Source organism: Thamnophis elegans, chromosome 6 (genome assembly GCF_009769535.1).
Source record: "Thamnophis elegans isolate rThaEle1 chromosome 6, rThaEle1.pri, whole genome shotgun sequence".
NCBI lineage: Eukaryota > Metazoa > Chordata > Lepidosauria > Squamata > Colubridae > Thamnophis > Thamnophis elegans.
The window spans coordinates 86,025,302-86,040,552 of NC_045546.1; positions in this window are offsets into that span (position 1 = coordinate 86,025,302).

Here is a 15,251-nt window from a genome sequence, read left to right on the forward strand (position 1 = left end):
ATCAAGAAACATTTAAAGACTAATGCAGTTTTAGAAATTATGGAAATAATAGAATATTAGTTTTCCAGAGTATTGCAAAAAAGAAAGAAAGAAAGAAAGAAAGAAAGAAAGAAAGAAAGAAAGAAAGAAAGAAAGAAAGACAGACAGACATTTGCATCAGAAGAGAGACATGATCCAAATCAAAGATTTCAAAAATCAATTCCAAAAGTTTCCCAAGAAGACAAAGTGAATCATGAAGGAACAAATGCTAAATAAAAGATTATTTTGATCTGCATTTGAAACTATGGAAAGAAAAAATGCCATGTCTCGTGACCTGACAGCATAGATTGTTGTCCCAGTTTAGAAGCAGAAAACAACATTATCTAGAACAGTGTTGGGTTGCTAACCAGTTTACTACCATTGGCTTGTGCTCATGTGTGCCCTTGTGCGCAATGCTTCTACGCATGCGCAGAAGCGACCGGGTGGGTGGGTGGAGCCTCCCACCGCCACCACTACTGGTTCAACCAAACCAGGTCGAACCAGCAACAACCCACCTTTGATCTAGAAGCAGAAAAACAATCAGCTATAGATGCTTTTCAGTAGGAATTATGTAGGCAGTTATGTTTTAAAATGGTCTATTTATTCAGTAATTTATTCTCTGGTTTACATCATTGCTCAAAGGTTGTCAGCAAAACATTTTCTTGCTCTGTTAAAAGTTTGGGAGAGGAAAGTTGCGTACCATATTATGTAATTTGATATAATATTAGCATCTTCTGAACCGTGATGGCAAAATGTACAAATGAACTTGTTGGCAAAGAATAATGAGAACTTGATTGCAAAGTCTTTTCTTATATACTATACTTTTTCAAGTTATTAAAAAAATAAAACTAAGCAAAACCAACTACAGTTAAAGAAAAAGATAGGTTAAAGGAGTTGGAAAACATCCATTTGGTATAGGCTGTAACATATAATAATGAACCACTAAAAACCTAATAGTAAATAATACATCGTTTATTACCTTAAACAGGATGTGATTTTTATGGTCATTCACTGACCATCTTATCTTATAATACAATTGTAGAGATAGCAGTTAGCAATAGCAGTTAGACTTATATACCGCTTCATAGGGCTTTCAGCCCCCTCTAAGCGGTTTACAGAGTCAGCATATCGCCCCCACAGTCTGGGTCCTCATTTCACCCACCTCGGAAGGATGGAAGGCTGAGTCAACCCTGAGCCGGTGAGATTAGAACCGCTGAACTGCTGAACTAGCAGTCAGCTGAAGTAGCCTGCAGTACTGCACTCTACCCACTGCGTCAACCTCACAATGGATTTCCAGATGTTGACAATTGGAAATCCTAGCATCTCTCTGCATGCTGTGTAGTAAAGATATGAGTATATTTCAGCAATAACTGGAGTGTGTATACACACACAAACACAGAGACACATATATGAGTGTGTATATTTATGCGTGATATAGAATATATAGATATTAGTTATAGACATATGGTTAGTAGGTGTTAGGTAGGTAGGTAGGTAGGTAGGTAGGTAGGTAGGTAGGTAGGTAGGTAGGTAGGTAGATAGATAGATAGATAGATAGATAGATAGATAGATAGATAGATAGATAGATAGATGATAGAGATAGAGATAGAGATAGATGATAGATGATAGATAGATAGATAGATAGATAGATAGATAGATAGATAGATAGATAGATAGATAGATAGACAGATATATGATAGAGATAGATGATAGATAATAGATAGATAGATAGATAGATAGATAGATAGATAGATAGATGATAGATGATAGATGATAGATGATAGATGATAGATGATAGATGATAGATGATAGATGATAGATGATAGATGATAGATGATAGATGATAGATGATAGATGATAGATGATAGATAGATAGATAGATAGATAGACAGACACACAGACACATGCAATTATCAATTGTGAATAACCTTATATTTAAAAGGCTAAATATTTCTCTAATCCAATCCAATCTAATCCTCAAACCCCAAAGCCAATGTTCTTAAATGTTTAACCTTAACAAAGACATTGGCTACCATAAGAACCACTCCACCTTTTCTTATACAACAGAGTAAGTTTTGAACTGCTTGTATATGACACAGGACTTTTTCCTCCTGGCTTCCTTTATAGAAAGGCATAATCCATTCTTTACACATTCTCACTTGATGTTAAAGTATTGTTAACATTCTCTGGGGAAATAATTCTTCAATGTTAGCTATTGTTATTGGATTTCTTTCTTGTTAAATTAGGTTAATGGAATAAAAGCTTGGATGGAATGTGTTGAAATTACAAAAATAGCTTGTGTACACAAATCTGACATGCAGGTCTGCTTAATGGATTGCTACAGTGGGCACATTTTTCCCCTCCACCCGTTACCTATTGGCTTGGAGAATCCTGCCTGAGTTCAGTTTATTGCTGTAAGTACAAAAGCCTTTCTAATTACCTGGTTTTAAGCATCAATATCTTTCCTGCCTGCGTGCAATAAAAGAATTAAGCCAATGAATGCATTTACAAGGATCAAAGGGGGTTCTTTGCTTTCATTTTTTTTTAAAAGATGCAAGAGTCACTATAAGAGAGTCTTATAGATTGCAATTTTTCTTTAGGTAAGGACTGGATCAGTGTTTCTCAACCTTGGCAGTTTGAAGATGCGTTGCTGGCTGGGGAATTCTGGGAGTTGAAGTCCACACATCTTCAAACTGCCAAGGTTGAGAAACACTGCACTGGATAGAACACTACATATGTCAGTGAATTCTAGTCTGATAAGATGATTTTATCCCCCAAGGATTCCATGAAAAGAAATGGTTAGAAGTGGATAAGAAAGGTGCATGATTACAGACATTTTGGTATCAATGGTAAATAATTTAAAAAAGTATTATCTCGCAATTGATTCAGGAGTGGAATCTACTTACCTTCGCTACCAGTTTGCAAATGTGAGCACACGGGCCATCTCCGCACATGTGCAGGGCCTTCTGCGCATGTGCAGAGCATCAAAAACAGATGTGATGACATCCGGGCAGAGCCTGCTACCGAGCATGCCTGAAAAGGTAAGTAAAACAGTGAAGCGGGAAATCCACTGTGCCACGCGATTTAGATTAGCTAGAAAGCAGGAAATTCTGCTTTCTAACTAATATAAATCACGTGTAACAGTTGATCGCTGGAAATACCAGTTCACCCGAACCGGTAGCATTTTTTTTTACTGCCACTTCAGGTGAACCAGTAGCTTTTTTTCACTACCAGTTTGGGCGAACCAGTCCAAACCGGTAGCATTTCACCCCTGAATTGATTGTTTTTTAGTGGGACTTGTTACCTGCTGAATATTTCCAATTTTTCCAATTTAATAAAAATTTGTATGCCGCCCACTCCCAAGGGACTCTGGGCGGCTTACAGACAGATAAAAAACATTTAAAAATTTAAAAATAAAGGTACATTATTAAAATTGCACATCATCCATTCAGTGTAGGTGGGGCTGGACATTGATCAACAGCCCCAGGCCTGCCGGAACAGCCAGGTCTTGGTGGCTTTACAGAAGGCCGGGAGAGTGGTAAGAGTCTGGATCTCTACGGGTAGATCGTTCCACGGGGAATATATCCTTTTGTGTAATATATAAACAGGCTCCCTTTATATATTTTTATTCTCTACCCAGACACTTCTTTATTTCTTCTTCTTCCTGCCTTTTTCTTCCTTCTTTTTCCCCATTCCTGTTGGAAAGGAGAAGAGTCTTGAAAGGGACATTCAGAAACCATTTCAGAAATAACAAGAGCAGAAGCCTTTCTTAAGCTCTGGAGTGTTAGGGAGAGATTCAAGCTGGCTTCCTACCTGACCACCTGGGTACAGGAAGGAGGCAAGATCAAGCCAAAGTAGAGTTGCAAGATCTTGAAACTCCATGTAGTAGTTATTCATCGTCTGTGTAATCAGTTTACAGATCTGCTGTTAATCATAGAGTTGACAGACAATATGTTTACAATATTACTAGTAAAGGAGAATATTTGGGGTTGAAATGAAGAGTCTTTGGTGCTCTCTGAGCTTGTAAATGTTTCATTGAGCAAACTAAGTAGCATCAGTGCTAGTATGTATGTACTTACAAAATGTATGTCCAAGCATGTAGACATGCATGAGATCTCTGCATTAATAAGGTTCTGTGTCAGACTGAAAATGCCTGAAACATGTATAGGATGATAAAAACAGTTATTTCTATTTCAAAAGCTATTAGTGGGGATCAGTATTGCACAAATCAAAACTGCATTGACAGGATAAGCCAATGAAGTGCTTAATTTAAACTGCATTATAGTATTTTAGTTTAAGAAACACCAAAAAAGAAGAAAATGAATTTTTGAATGTGCAGTCGTTCTTTGCCTTTTTGGAAACCATATGCAAGTTTCTATGAAGTCAACCAATTAATCAACTCAAATAAGAAAAGAGAGAAAGAAAATTGACAAGCTTCCACTTCTATATTGCCTTTCCAGATTTGAAGATCTTTAATTTTTTTTAGTGTATATTATTCCTAGTCACAGTGAATTTTGAAAACCTACTGCCTCTAAATCTACGTGGGAATATTAAAACAGATGCTGAAGTTATTGATCATTTTCCAATAACACACTCAGCATGAACATGGCCAATCATACCAACTAAATCGTTCTATACCTTAGATTTATGATCAATACAAATTGCACCACTGAAATAGAAAGAAAGCTGAAATACCAGATTTCCTTTAGATTGCCAAATTGATTTTTGTTGTTGTTGTTTTTGCCCCACTGTTGGAAGAATGTTCTATGTTGTCAACAGTCTAGATTAATACTGCATGAACGGGCATACCGTTTCTCGTGCCCTCTGGATAAATTCCTGCTCTGTGGTAAGAATTCCACTAAATGACACTGAACGTCTCTAAGAAGGCATTTCTTCCCTTCAGGCTAAATGAAATATTAAATCTCTAGGCCCACTCTCTCTGTCTTCCCCTCTCTGTGTCAGCAAGTTACCAGGTTTATTAGTGGAAGGGAAAGGGCAAAAAACTAAGCAAGTATCTAAAAACCTGCCATTAGCTTCTCAAGCATTTGCAATGTCTGCTGAGGCTGAAATCCTGCAGCTTCAGAGAGCAGAATCAGTTCATCAAGGCATGAAGAAATAAGGCACTGAGAAGCAGGAAATGTGATTTAATATTGCACTCACTCAAAGTATAACAAAGTTGTTTTATTAAAGACCAAGCACAACCATTATTGGTAATTAGCGGATGGCACTACAATGAAGTACTCTTACACAGACAGGTGCCAACACAGATAGCAATAGCAATAGCAATAGCAATAGCAGTAGACTTATATACCGCTTCATAGGGCTTTCAGCCCTCTCTAAGCGGTTTACAGAGAGTCAGCATATTGCCCCCAACAATCTGGGTCCTCATTTTACCCACCTCGGAAGGATGGAAGGCTGAGTCAACTCTGAGCCAGTGAGATTTGAACCGCTGAACTGCTGATCTAGCAGTAGCCTGCAGTGCTGCATTTAACCACTGCGCCACCTTGGCTCTAGATAATGTACATCTAGCATCCCCCACTGAAATTAATTGTCTTCCAAATGAATGCCTAAATATTTATTCTTCTAGTAAAATCATTACACCACACACCATTTTTATATTTCCGAAAAAGATTTTCTCCTCATTACTTCAAGGATTGCTTAAGGAATCTAATCATTCTCAACTCAAATGTAAAATTACCTGAATTGTCCCACTTGGATTGATTTGACAATGAGAACTTGGCACTCCAATAAATTCTGTGCTTTTCTAGCTTGGAAGCACAGAGCTTGGGAATTAAAGAGATTGAAAATGCATTTGTACATATGCACAAGTAAGCATTGCAGATCAATATTTATTACTATTATTTTATAATTGCTACTTATTAGGCAGGATTCTAACGCTATTGCAATTACTGTAAAATGCATATTAGACAATTCATTCAAGATACAGCAATTAAATTCAAGTACAAAAGAACTGTGGGTAAATCATAGGAATATGGCAACAGACGGAACAAAACATTAACTGTGATTATCTGAAAGTCCACCAGAAGGCCAGGAGCACACTATCATCATAATTGCACCTCCTTATTGCCAAGCAACAGGTATTTAGCAGTATTGTGTTTCTGACAATGGAAAGTAAGTTTTCTCACCATGCTGTCTTGACTTATACAGGGAACATTCTAAAATCTAAAGCACATAATTTCGGTGGGAAATGTGATGAAAATGTTGTGTATTCATGCTGGATTAGACTAAAGGGTTTTACCCTGCATCTTGGTTCCCTAGTGGCCCAATAAACAGAATCATTTTCTTGTACTGCACTATTTAGGAATGACAAGTCCCTCCCTAATTATTTCTACTGTTTTCCCAGAAAAAATGTTATCAGAAATGTAAGTAATCAAAGTCCAGATTGGAGACAAGAAGGTTGAGTATACAGTGTCTAGAAAAATGTGATTCGTAAAAGATTTCAAATAAAACATATGTATGTATGTACGTACGTATGTATCTATGTATCTATGTATCTATGTATCTATGTATCTATGTATCTATGTATCTATGTATCTATGTATCTATGTATCTATGTATCTATGTATCTATGTATCTATGTATCTATGTATCTATGTATCTATGTATCTATGTATCTATGTATCTATGTATCTATGTATCTATGTAGTGGCAGCTGGAGGCCTCATTCACCCACCCAGTCACTTCTGTACATGCAGAAGCGTTACACAGAAGTGTTGCACATGTGTGGGAGCACACCCAAACCACTGATGCATATATACACATATTTAGAAACACAGGAAATGTAATTTCAAAAAATAATATTGGCATTTTTTGGGTGGGGTTGGGGACTCAATATATCTTAGAATTGACTTAACAAATGGACTAGCTGTTGCGTTTCTTCTTTGTAATATCAGACCCCATAGTGCCTTTAAAGAAGACATTATAAATGCTTCTATCTCATGTACCCCATTAATTAATGATCCTTTAAGGAGCTTAAAAGTGAAAGATAGCATTCTCCTGGGAGACACTGATTGTGTCAGGCCTTCTCTCCCCCCACCCCCACCCCACTGGAGAGCTTGAACTGAGAGATAAACACAGGTGGCTGGAGCAGGTTATCTACAGAAGGTTCATTATAAGCAAAGTGAATTGAACTGTTAAAGAGAGAGTGCGAAAGAATGAACTAAAATTAATACCAAAACCAATTATGGATTTAAAAGCCATAAAATACATACATCATTACGGATTTTTACTGAGACAGTATGGACCTAATCCAACTGCCAAAAGGAATGAATTCCATAATCTATATAAGACTAGAATAACGTGGCTTCACTCAAAAGGGACAGTCCTACAGTTTTTACAGTGATAGCTAACCTTTTTGTCATTGTGTGCAGAAAGCGTGTGTGTGCGCACCCAGAATGCAATGCATGTACAATCCCCTCACATGCCGCTCCCCCACGCATGCACATGCAAACCCCCACACTCTCCCATGCAAGCTTCTGCATGCACCTCTGTGCATGCACGCCCTGTGCATGCCCCCCCCATGCATGCATGGCAGAGACCGCAAAAATAGCTGGCCGATGGGAGGCCCATGCACATGAATGGTGGAGCTGAGCTGGGGCGGCAGCTTGTGTTGCACACAGAGAGAGCTTTGCATGCCACCTGTGGCACACGTGTCATAGGTTTGCCATCATGGGTGTAGAGTGTGGAGAAACATCTCCTTAGATGCTCAAACTTTAAGTTATTTAGAACATTAAAGTTTTACCTCAATGCCTTAAAAGTGTGCACAATAAGGAACTGACAATCAGCACATGATATTACTATGCTTCTAACACCGTAATTGTCACATTTTGGATCTGCCACCTTCTGGTTCCTTTTCAAGGGCAGTTTCTCATGCAGTGTGTTACTTTACAGTATATAACTAAGGTATAGACAATTTTTTTTTGTCAAATCTGATTGCCCCAGGAACAGTTGCTGCCGTTACACCAGTTAATTATGTGAAAGTGTTTCTTTGCACTATCACTATTTAACAGTTTTGCATGAGGACAATGAGACATTATGGGGTTTCTATTTTCCCTAAATACATTCCATAGCTTGATAAGGTTGCTGTCATCAAAGCTTTTCCGTAATCAAGGAAGAACATTTTGACTTTTTTTTTATATATTCTTTCATTTTCTCAATTATCCAGCAATGTCTCGTTTCCCAGTCGATTCTAAAATATTTGGCATCTGTCTTTCCCTTGTAGCATATGACACTAAGGATATTGTATAGCAAGCAATAGTAGCAATAGTTAGACTTATATACTGCTTCATAGGGCTTTCAGCCCTCTCTAAGCGGTTTACAGAGTCAGCATATCGCCCCCAACAACAATCCAGGTCCTCATTTTACCCACCTCGGAAGGATGGAAGGCTGAGTCAACCCTGAGCCTAGTGGGATTTGAACAGCCGAACTGCTGAACTGCAGTCAGCTGAAGTAGCCTGCAGTGCTGCATTTAACCACTGCGCCACTCGGCACCTCGGTATGATAATGTGCACATATTTTTAAGGCTTCTTTGGTAACTATACAGATTTTTCCAATCTGAGTCATGCTCTGGATGTGCTGACATAGCCTTTGCTGATTCTTCCTCTGTTGATTGCCATATTTCTGTAATTATTCAAGCAACTCCTCCAGTCTTGTAGTAACCTGAGAGCTGATCTAACTTCATTTTCTAGTATTAAAGGTACTTGACAACATTTTAAGATGTCTAGAATGTTGACATCTCTATCAGTAATCTTCTACCTTTGTTTGATTTTCTATGAATTAATTACTGTCAATTGCAGTAATACAGTATTAATTCTGGAAGAAATACATTGTCTAGATCAGTGTTTCTCAACCTTGGCAACTTGAAGATGTCTGGACTTCAACTCCCAAAATTCCCCAGCCAGCGAATTCTAGGACTTGAAGTCCGGACATCTTCAAGTTGCCAAGGTTGAGAAACACTGGTCTAGATCCTTTTTAATCAGAATCCTATCTTGGGCATGGGACAGAAACCACAATGGTCACTCTCACGACCTAAGACTTGAATAAGGAAAGTGTGACCCTATTAGACTTGCTGGGTCTCTTGGTGAATTTATCAGCCATGGTTGACAGTATCAAAAGCTGCCAAGAGTTCAAGAACCACAAGGCTGGGCGCACAACCATTCCAGCTTGAAACCCAACTGAAACAAGTTAAGAGAATCTATTTCCTCCAGAGTTCTCATCTGCTGCAGACCAATCCCCTTCTTAGCAAGCTTCCTCAAAAGGGCAAGGCCGGCAAAGTAATAATTATAGCAATAATGCTCAGACTTAGCTGCCATTCCATGGTGCTTTACAGCACTCTGAGCAGTTTACAAATGTCAACATATTGTCCTCCCTCCCAACAATTTGGATCTTCATTTTACCGATCTTGGAAGGATGGAAGGCAGAGTCAACCTTGAGCTGGAGAGGATCAAATTCGTAACTGCAGGCAGAATTTTATCACCATACTGCATTCTAACCAGTGCATCATCAAGGCTCCCAACATAGCTTAGAATTATCATTAAAAACTACTGGATCCAAGGATGGCCTCTTGAGAAGGGAATGCGCTACTACTTCCTTCAAGGTGGCCATCACCACCCCTTCCACCGAAGAAGCTAACACTACAGCATGAACCCTACTTAAGTTTGAGGAAACAAAAGGTGTCAAGCTTGGAGTAGCCTTGAAAAGAAAAGAAAATTACTCTGGGGAAGAAGCAGGTAAAAACAAAAGAAGAAGAAATACAGATATTCTATAACTACCCTGCATGTAATACAGGTAGTCCTTGACTTACCACAATTGAGCCCAAAATTTATGTTGTTAAGTGAAAATTTGATAAGTGACTATATGACATTTTTTTGCCACAGTTGTTAAGTGGATCACTGCAGTCAGTAACCTGGTTGTTATGTGAATCTGGCTTCCCCATTGAGCCGAGGTGGCGCAGTGGTTAAATGCAGCACTGCAGGCTACTTCAGCTGACTGCAGTTCGGCTGTTCAAATCTCACCGGCTCAAGGTTGACTCAGCCTTCCATCCTTCCGAGGTGGGTGAAATGAGGACCCGGATTGTTGTTGGGGGCAATATGCTGACTCTCTGTAAACCGCTTAGAGAGGGCTGAAAGCCCTATGAAGCGGTATATAAGTCTACTGCTATTGCTATTCCCCATTGACTTTGCTTGTCAGAAGGTCACAAAAGTTGACCACATGACTCTGGGACACTGCAACGTTCATGATTATGAGCCAGTTGCCCAGCATCCAAAGGTTGATTACATGATCATGGGGATGCTGCTTTCACCACTGTGAAAAATGGTCATGTCTCTTTTTTCAGTGCCATTGTAACTTTGAATGGTCAGTAAATAAACTGTTGTAAGTTGTGGACTACCTATATATGGAAGTATGTACGTGTGTTTTACATGTACACACACACACACACACACACACACACACACACACACAGGACTTGAATATAGAAGATATACTTTATAGTATCAAAGCCGGGCAGAGAATTTGCTAATTAATTCATGCTCACAATCCCTCTGTGAGCTTAATTATCTCCATTGCATATCAATAGGAACCAGGGAACATTCGCAAATACAGGAAGGTCCATTAGAACAAAATGTAGAAATTATATCCCATCACAAACTAATACTTCCGTTTTTATAACAATTAAGTGGGTTTCTTGAACAGGGGCATTCAACCTGCAAGAGGCTGAAGAATGTGCTCTTTAATGGCTTCTTCCCCAGAGTAATTTTCTTTTCAAGGCTACCAAGCTGGATTCCTTTCGTTTTTCCAACACAATGGCCATATTATAAAGTGGAGATCCTTGAAACCAAAATACATGAATTGGGGGGATATTCTTGTTACTTGGGAAAGGTGGCTATGCATGCTTTGCTTATGTGAATCTGGGCATGTGTGTGGTCCATGGATTGGTCATCTTTCAGGGAAACAATGTTTTATACTCTTCTCTGCCTATATATAAAACTATCCGTTCCACAGCTCTGTGCATTTGTCATCCAATAGCATGTATCTTGTGAAGCCATTAACAATATTCAGTAAGTGCAATGTTAACTTGCACTAGCATTTTAAAAATAATCTAGTGATTTATTTTAATGCAGTTTAACAAGTGGAAATAAGAAGCCAGCACTGTGTAATCAACAACCTCCCCTCCTCCTCAAAGCATCAACATTTGGGAATTACTGTACTGGAGAATGAAATATCACTTGACTGAGAGATTCTACATCAGCTGCTGAAAAGGCTACCCACTTTTCCCCTGCCCCCAGGGATTACTATAATTTGAATGCGGAAATATCCACTCATATTATGTTTAAAGGTAGCTCGCTTGGCTGTACTTGCATTTTAAATTGTCACTTTGGAGTACATGGATTTCGAGAAATACTTTTTTTTGCCATTATGGGCAAAGAGCAAGATAGCTCAAGGGCATCACCGCACAATGCTCAGTGCGTTGAATACATCTTGTGTATTCAAAAAGAAAAGGGAACTGTTCTAAATGGAAGAGGTGCTTCCTGAATTGTAAAGATTAAACTGTGTAAATGCATCAGTAGAGACACTGTTGAAAGAGGGCTATCTTCTCTCCAGTGTCCTTACAATGCAGAACCTTTCAATTCCCACTGAATTCAAAGTTGTCGACGGGGTGATGTTCCTGTTAACATTAATCACCTTCAGAATAATGATGGATTTTCAGATCGCAGTGAAAATTAAGTAAATTTCCACCATTAAAATCAAGAGAGAGACAGTGCTTAGAGTCCTTTTACTTGAAATAGGAGGTATTTGACATATATTTAACAGAACGGCTGTCTTAAGTTCCTTCCACTGTATATTGACAAGCAATAGCAATAGCATTTGGACTTATATACTGCTCAATATGCTTTACAGCCCTCTCTAAGTGATTTACGGAGTCAGCATATTGCCCCCAACAATCTCAGAAGGACAGAAGGCTCAGTCAACCTTGAGCCAGTGACAATCAAACTACTGGCAGTCAGCAGAATTAGCGTGCAATACTGCATTCTAATCACTGCACTACTACAGCTCTTAAGGACCCATACTTAATCACATTTAGAGAGTGACCCACTGATATAAATTAAATTAGTATTTTATTAGTAATTTAAATTAAATTAGTAATTTAAACCCATGTATGCAGTTGGGCCAACTGTAGCATGTTTTATCTAAAACCAAGAAGCCAAACATTTATTGGGAAAAAAATTCATTTAAAAAAAAAATGTGGGTTTGTGAAAGGCAAAAATAAATTTAATAAGGGCAACAAAATCAGCTGTAAAAACTGGGTCATATCTTAAACACTAATAATACTCTGCAGATGGTTAATCTATTGGAAGGCTGCTCAGTCTAAAGCAGTTGATTTTCTGAATGTATATTGAAGCATCTTCTCCATACATTATAGCACAAATTAATACATTTTGCAGATCTGAAACAATTGGAAATTATACCGCTGACACCCTGTACCCTGGAGAAAAGCTTTTTTATTTTATTTATTAATTTTTATTATTTTTTATTAGTAAAAGAAGAATACAACAGCCAATAGATTGCAAAAGACAATACAACATCCGCCACTGTTTTGCTTTACATTTGACTACGTTTCGAGACATTTCCTTAATAACAAAATCGTTATAGACATCAAAAGTTAGGCATCTTCTTCCCTCCCTCCCTCTTTCCTTCCCTCGTTTCTTCTCTGCCACTCCCCTTCCTTCCCTCCCTCCTTCTCTCCTTCCCTCCTTCCTTCCCTCCTTTCTTTTCTCCTTTTCTCCTTCCCTTCCCCCTCCCTTTCCTCTCTCCTTCCCCCCTTCTTTCTCTCATACATTCCCTCCTTCCTTCCCTCCTTCCCTCCTTCCTTTCTTTCTTTTCTCATAGATTCCCTCCTTTCTTCCCTCCTTCCTTCCTTCCTTTCTTCTCTCCTTCTCTCCTTCCTTCCCTCCCTCCTTCCCTCCTTGCTTCCCTCCCTGCTTAAAAATAGCTTTTTTAATTCTTTTTTTTAAAAGACTGTTATCCATTAAAAAAAGATTTTCACACTCATATGATGATTGCTGTTCCAGAATTGTTACTATGCATCGGGTTCCATCCTGCATACATAATTAGCTTGACCTCCTATCGTCTGCCATGCAAAGGAACAACTTGTAGAGTATGGCATTTTCCCTTTTAGAAGCCTAGACCTGGGTAGCTGTGCTTGTTAATTTGCTGGATATTCCTCTCACAGATCCCGTTTTCTCAACTGTCATAATTCAAAGCTCTACCTGCTATTTTGAATTATTTTGAGCTTTTGTTCTTCACCCAGAACTGCTGCACATTTCTGTTATCTTTTCTACCAGGCTGTTTCTCATTAGTTCTTCCTATTCAGAGCCCAGAGCTAGTAAGCTATTGCACAATCCTAGCCTTTGGCAAATAGTTCCCCAAAGACCAATCACGGCTATTACATTTAATGTTAAACTGTTTCTCATTAAATCCCTCATTCAAAGCATGTACATCCTTATCTGGTTCAGGCTGCACTTGGCAATTATTCTTCAACATGTTTAGCATTCAGCCATGATTTTGTGATGATGTGGCTGCTGCTGCTTGTTTAGGAAGCTTGTACTTTATTGATTTGTTTAACAATATTCATGGGCCACCTCAGTACAATTCTGGATGGCATGCTATCATTCAAAGCCAAATGAAATTTTAAAAAGTATTATAAACAATACTATAGGACTTAATTAACACTGATGGTTTTCTAGGGGGGGGGAAATCAATAACCCATAAGCCATACTTGATTGAACACTACTTCTTTAATTTGTTACCTGTACTTTGGAGGTAAGATACTCTATAAGGGACATGTTAAACACATGGCCTATGGTCCAGATCCGGCCTGCAATAGGCCCAGAATTGTCCTGTGGTGCCATTCCAGAGATGGTAAGAGACCAGCCGCTGCCACCCACTTGACAGCTTTAAGACTTGTGGACTTCAACTTCCAGAATTCCTCCTCCAGTCATGTTGGCTCAGGAACTCTGACATTGAAGTGTGCAAGTCTTAAAGCTGTCGAGTTACAAGACTCCTAAACCTTTAGGAAAAAACCCAGGGGTGTTCAAACTTGACAGCTTTAAGACTTGTGGACTTCAACTCCCAGAATTCCTCCTCCAGTCATGTTGACTCAGGAACTCTGACATTGAAGTGTGCAAGTCTTAAAGCTGTCGAGTTACAAGACTCCTAAACCTTTAGGAAAAAACCCAGGGGTGTTCAAACTTGACAGCTTTAAGACTTGTGGACTTCAACTCCCAGAATTCCTCCTCCAGTCATGTTGACTCAGGAACTCTGGCATTGACGTATGCAAGTCTTAAAGCTGTCAAGTTACAAGACCCTTGCACCCCTAACCCTTTAAAAAAAAACCAGGGGTGTTCAAACTTGACAGCTTTAAGACTTGTGGACTTCAACTCCCAGAATTCCTCCTCTCGCTCTTCATCTTGATGATGTGCGGACGGGCGGGGGAAGGGAGCTGGAAGCGGTTCTAAACGGCACTGTAGATTTGTGGAACCTCTTCTAAAGAAGAGCTTAGAACTGGCAGGAACCCACCCCTGGAGTTCATCTAATTAGCACTACCAGGCAGTTACCAGGAACCATCTAGATATGTGAGACTCTACCCTGGTTGGGATGTTCTTATAGATTGACAAGGAGAATACACCAATAGCGATGCTGTTGCCATATACTCATTGCTGCTTGTGAAAAACTGTATAAAAAGCAATAAACTCTGCGGAGGCGGACAGACATTTTGGATAGCTTGCTATGACTGGTTTCTGAAGCCATCATCAACAAAGGGTACAAATAAATATCACATTCATCATATATGATGAATAAAACACTGTTACTCAGGTTATATTATGTATAACAAGTTTGTAAAGAGAAAGTTTGTAAAGAGAGCTATGAGCAGCACTCCCCATCACGGTGCTTTCAAGATATTATTAGGCATTAGCTGATGCTGACTTGAATAATACTGCAGTTGTAATCCTACACACAAAGTTGATAAAGGTACTTTCGAGCGAAATCCTCCACCCACCCACGATAAAATGCTTTGAAGTTATCATCAACCTCCTGACTGAACTTTCAGGAATAAAGTATGTTCTGGTCTCATCCCAAATTAGACTCTGTATCTATCCAATTAGCTAAGCCCATTTTCAGTCATGTAAGTCTGTCTTGAACTTTACTGATAA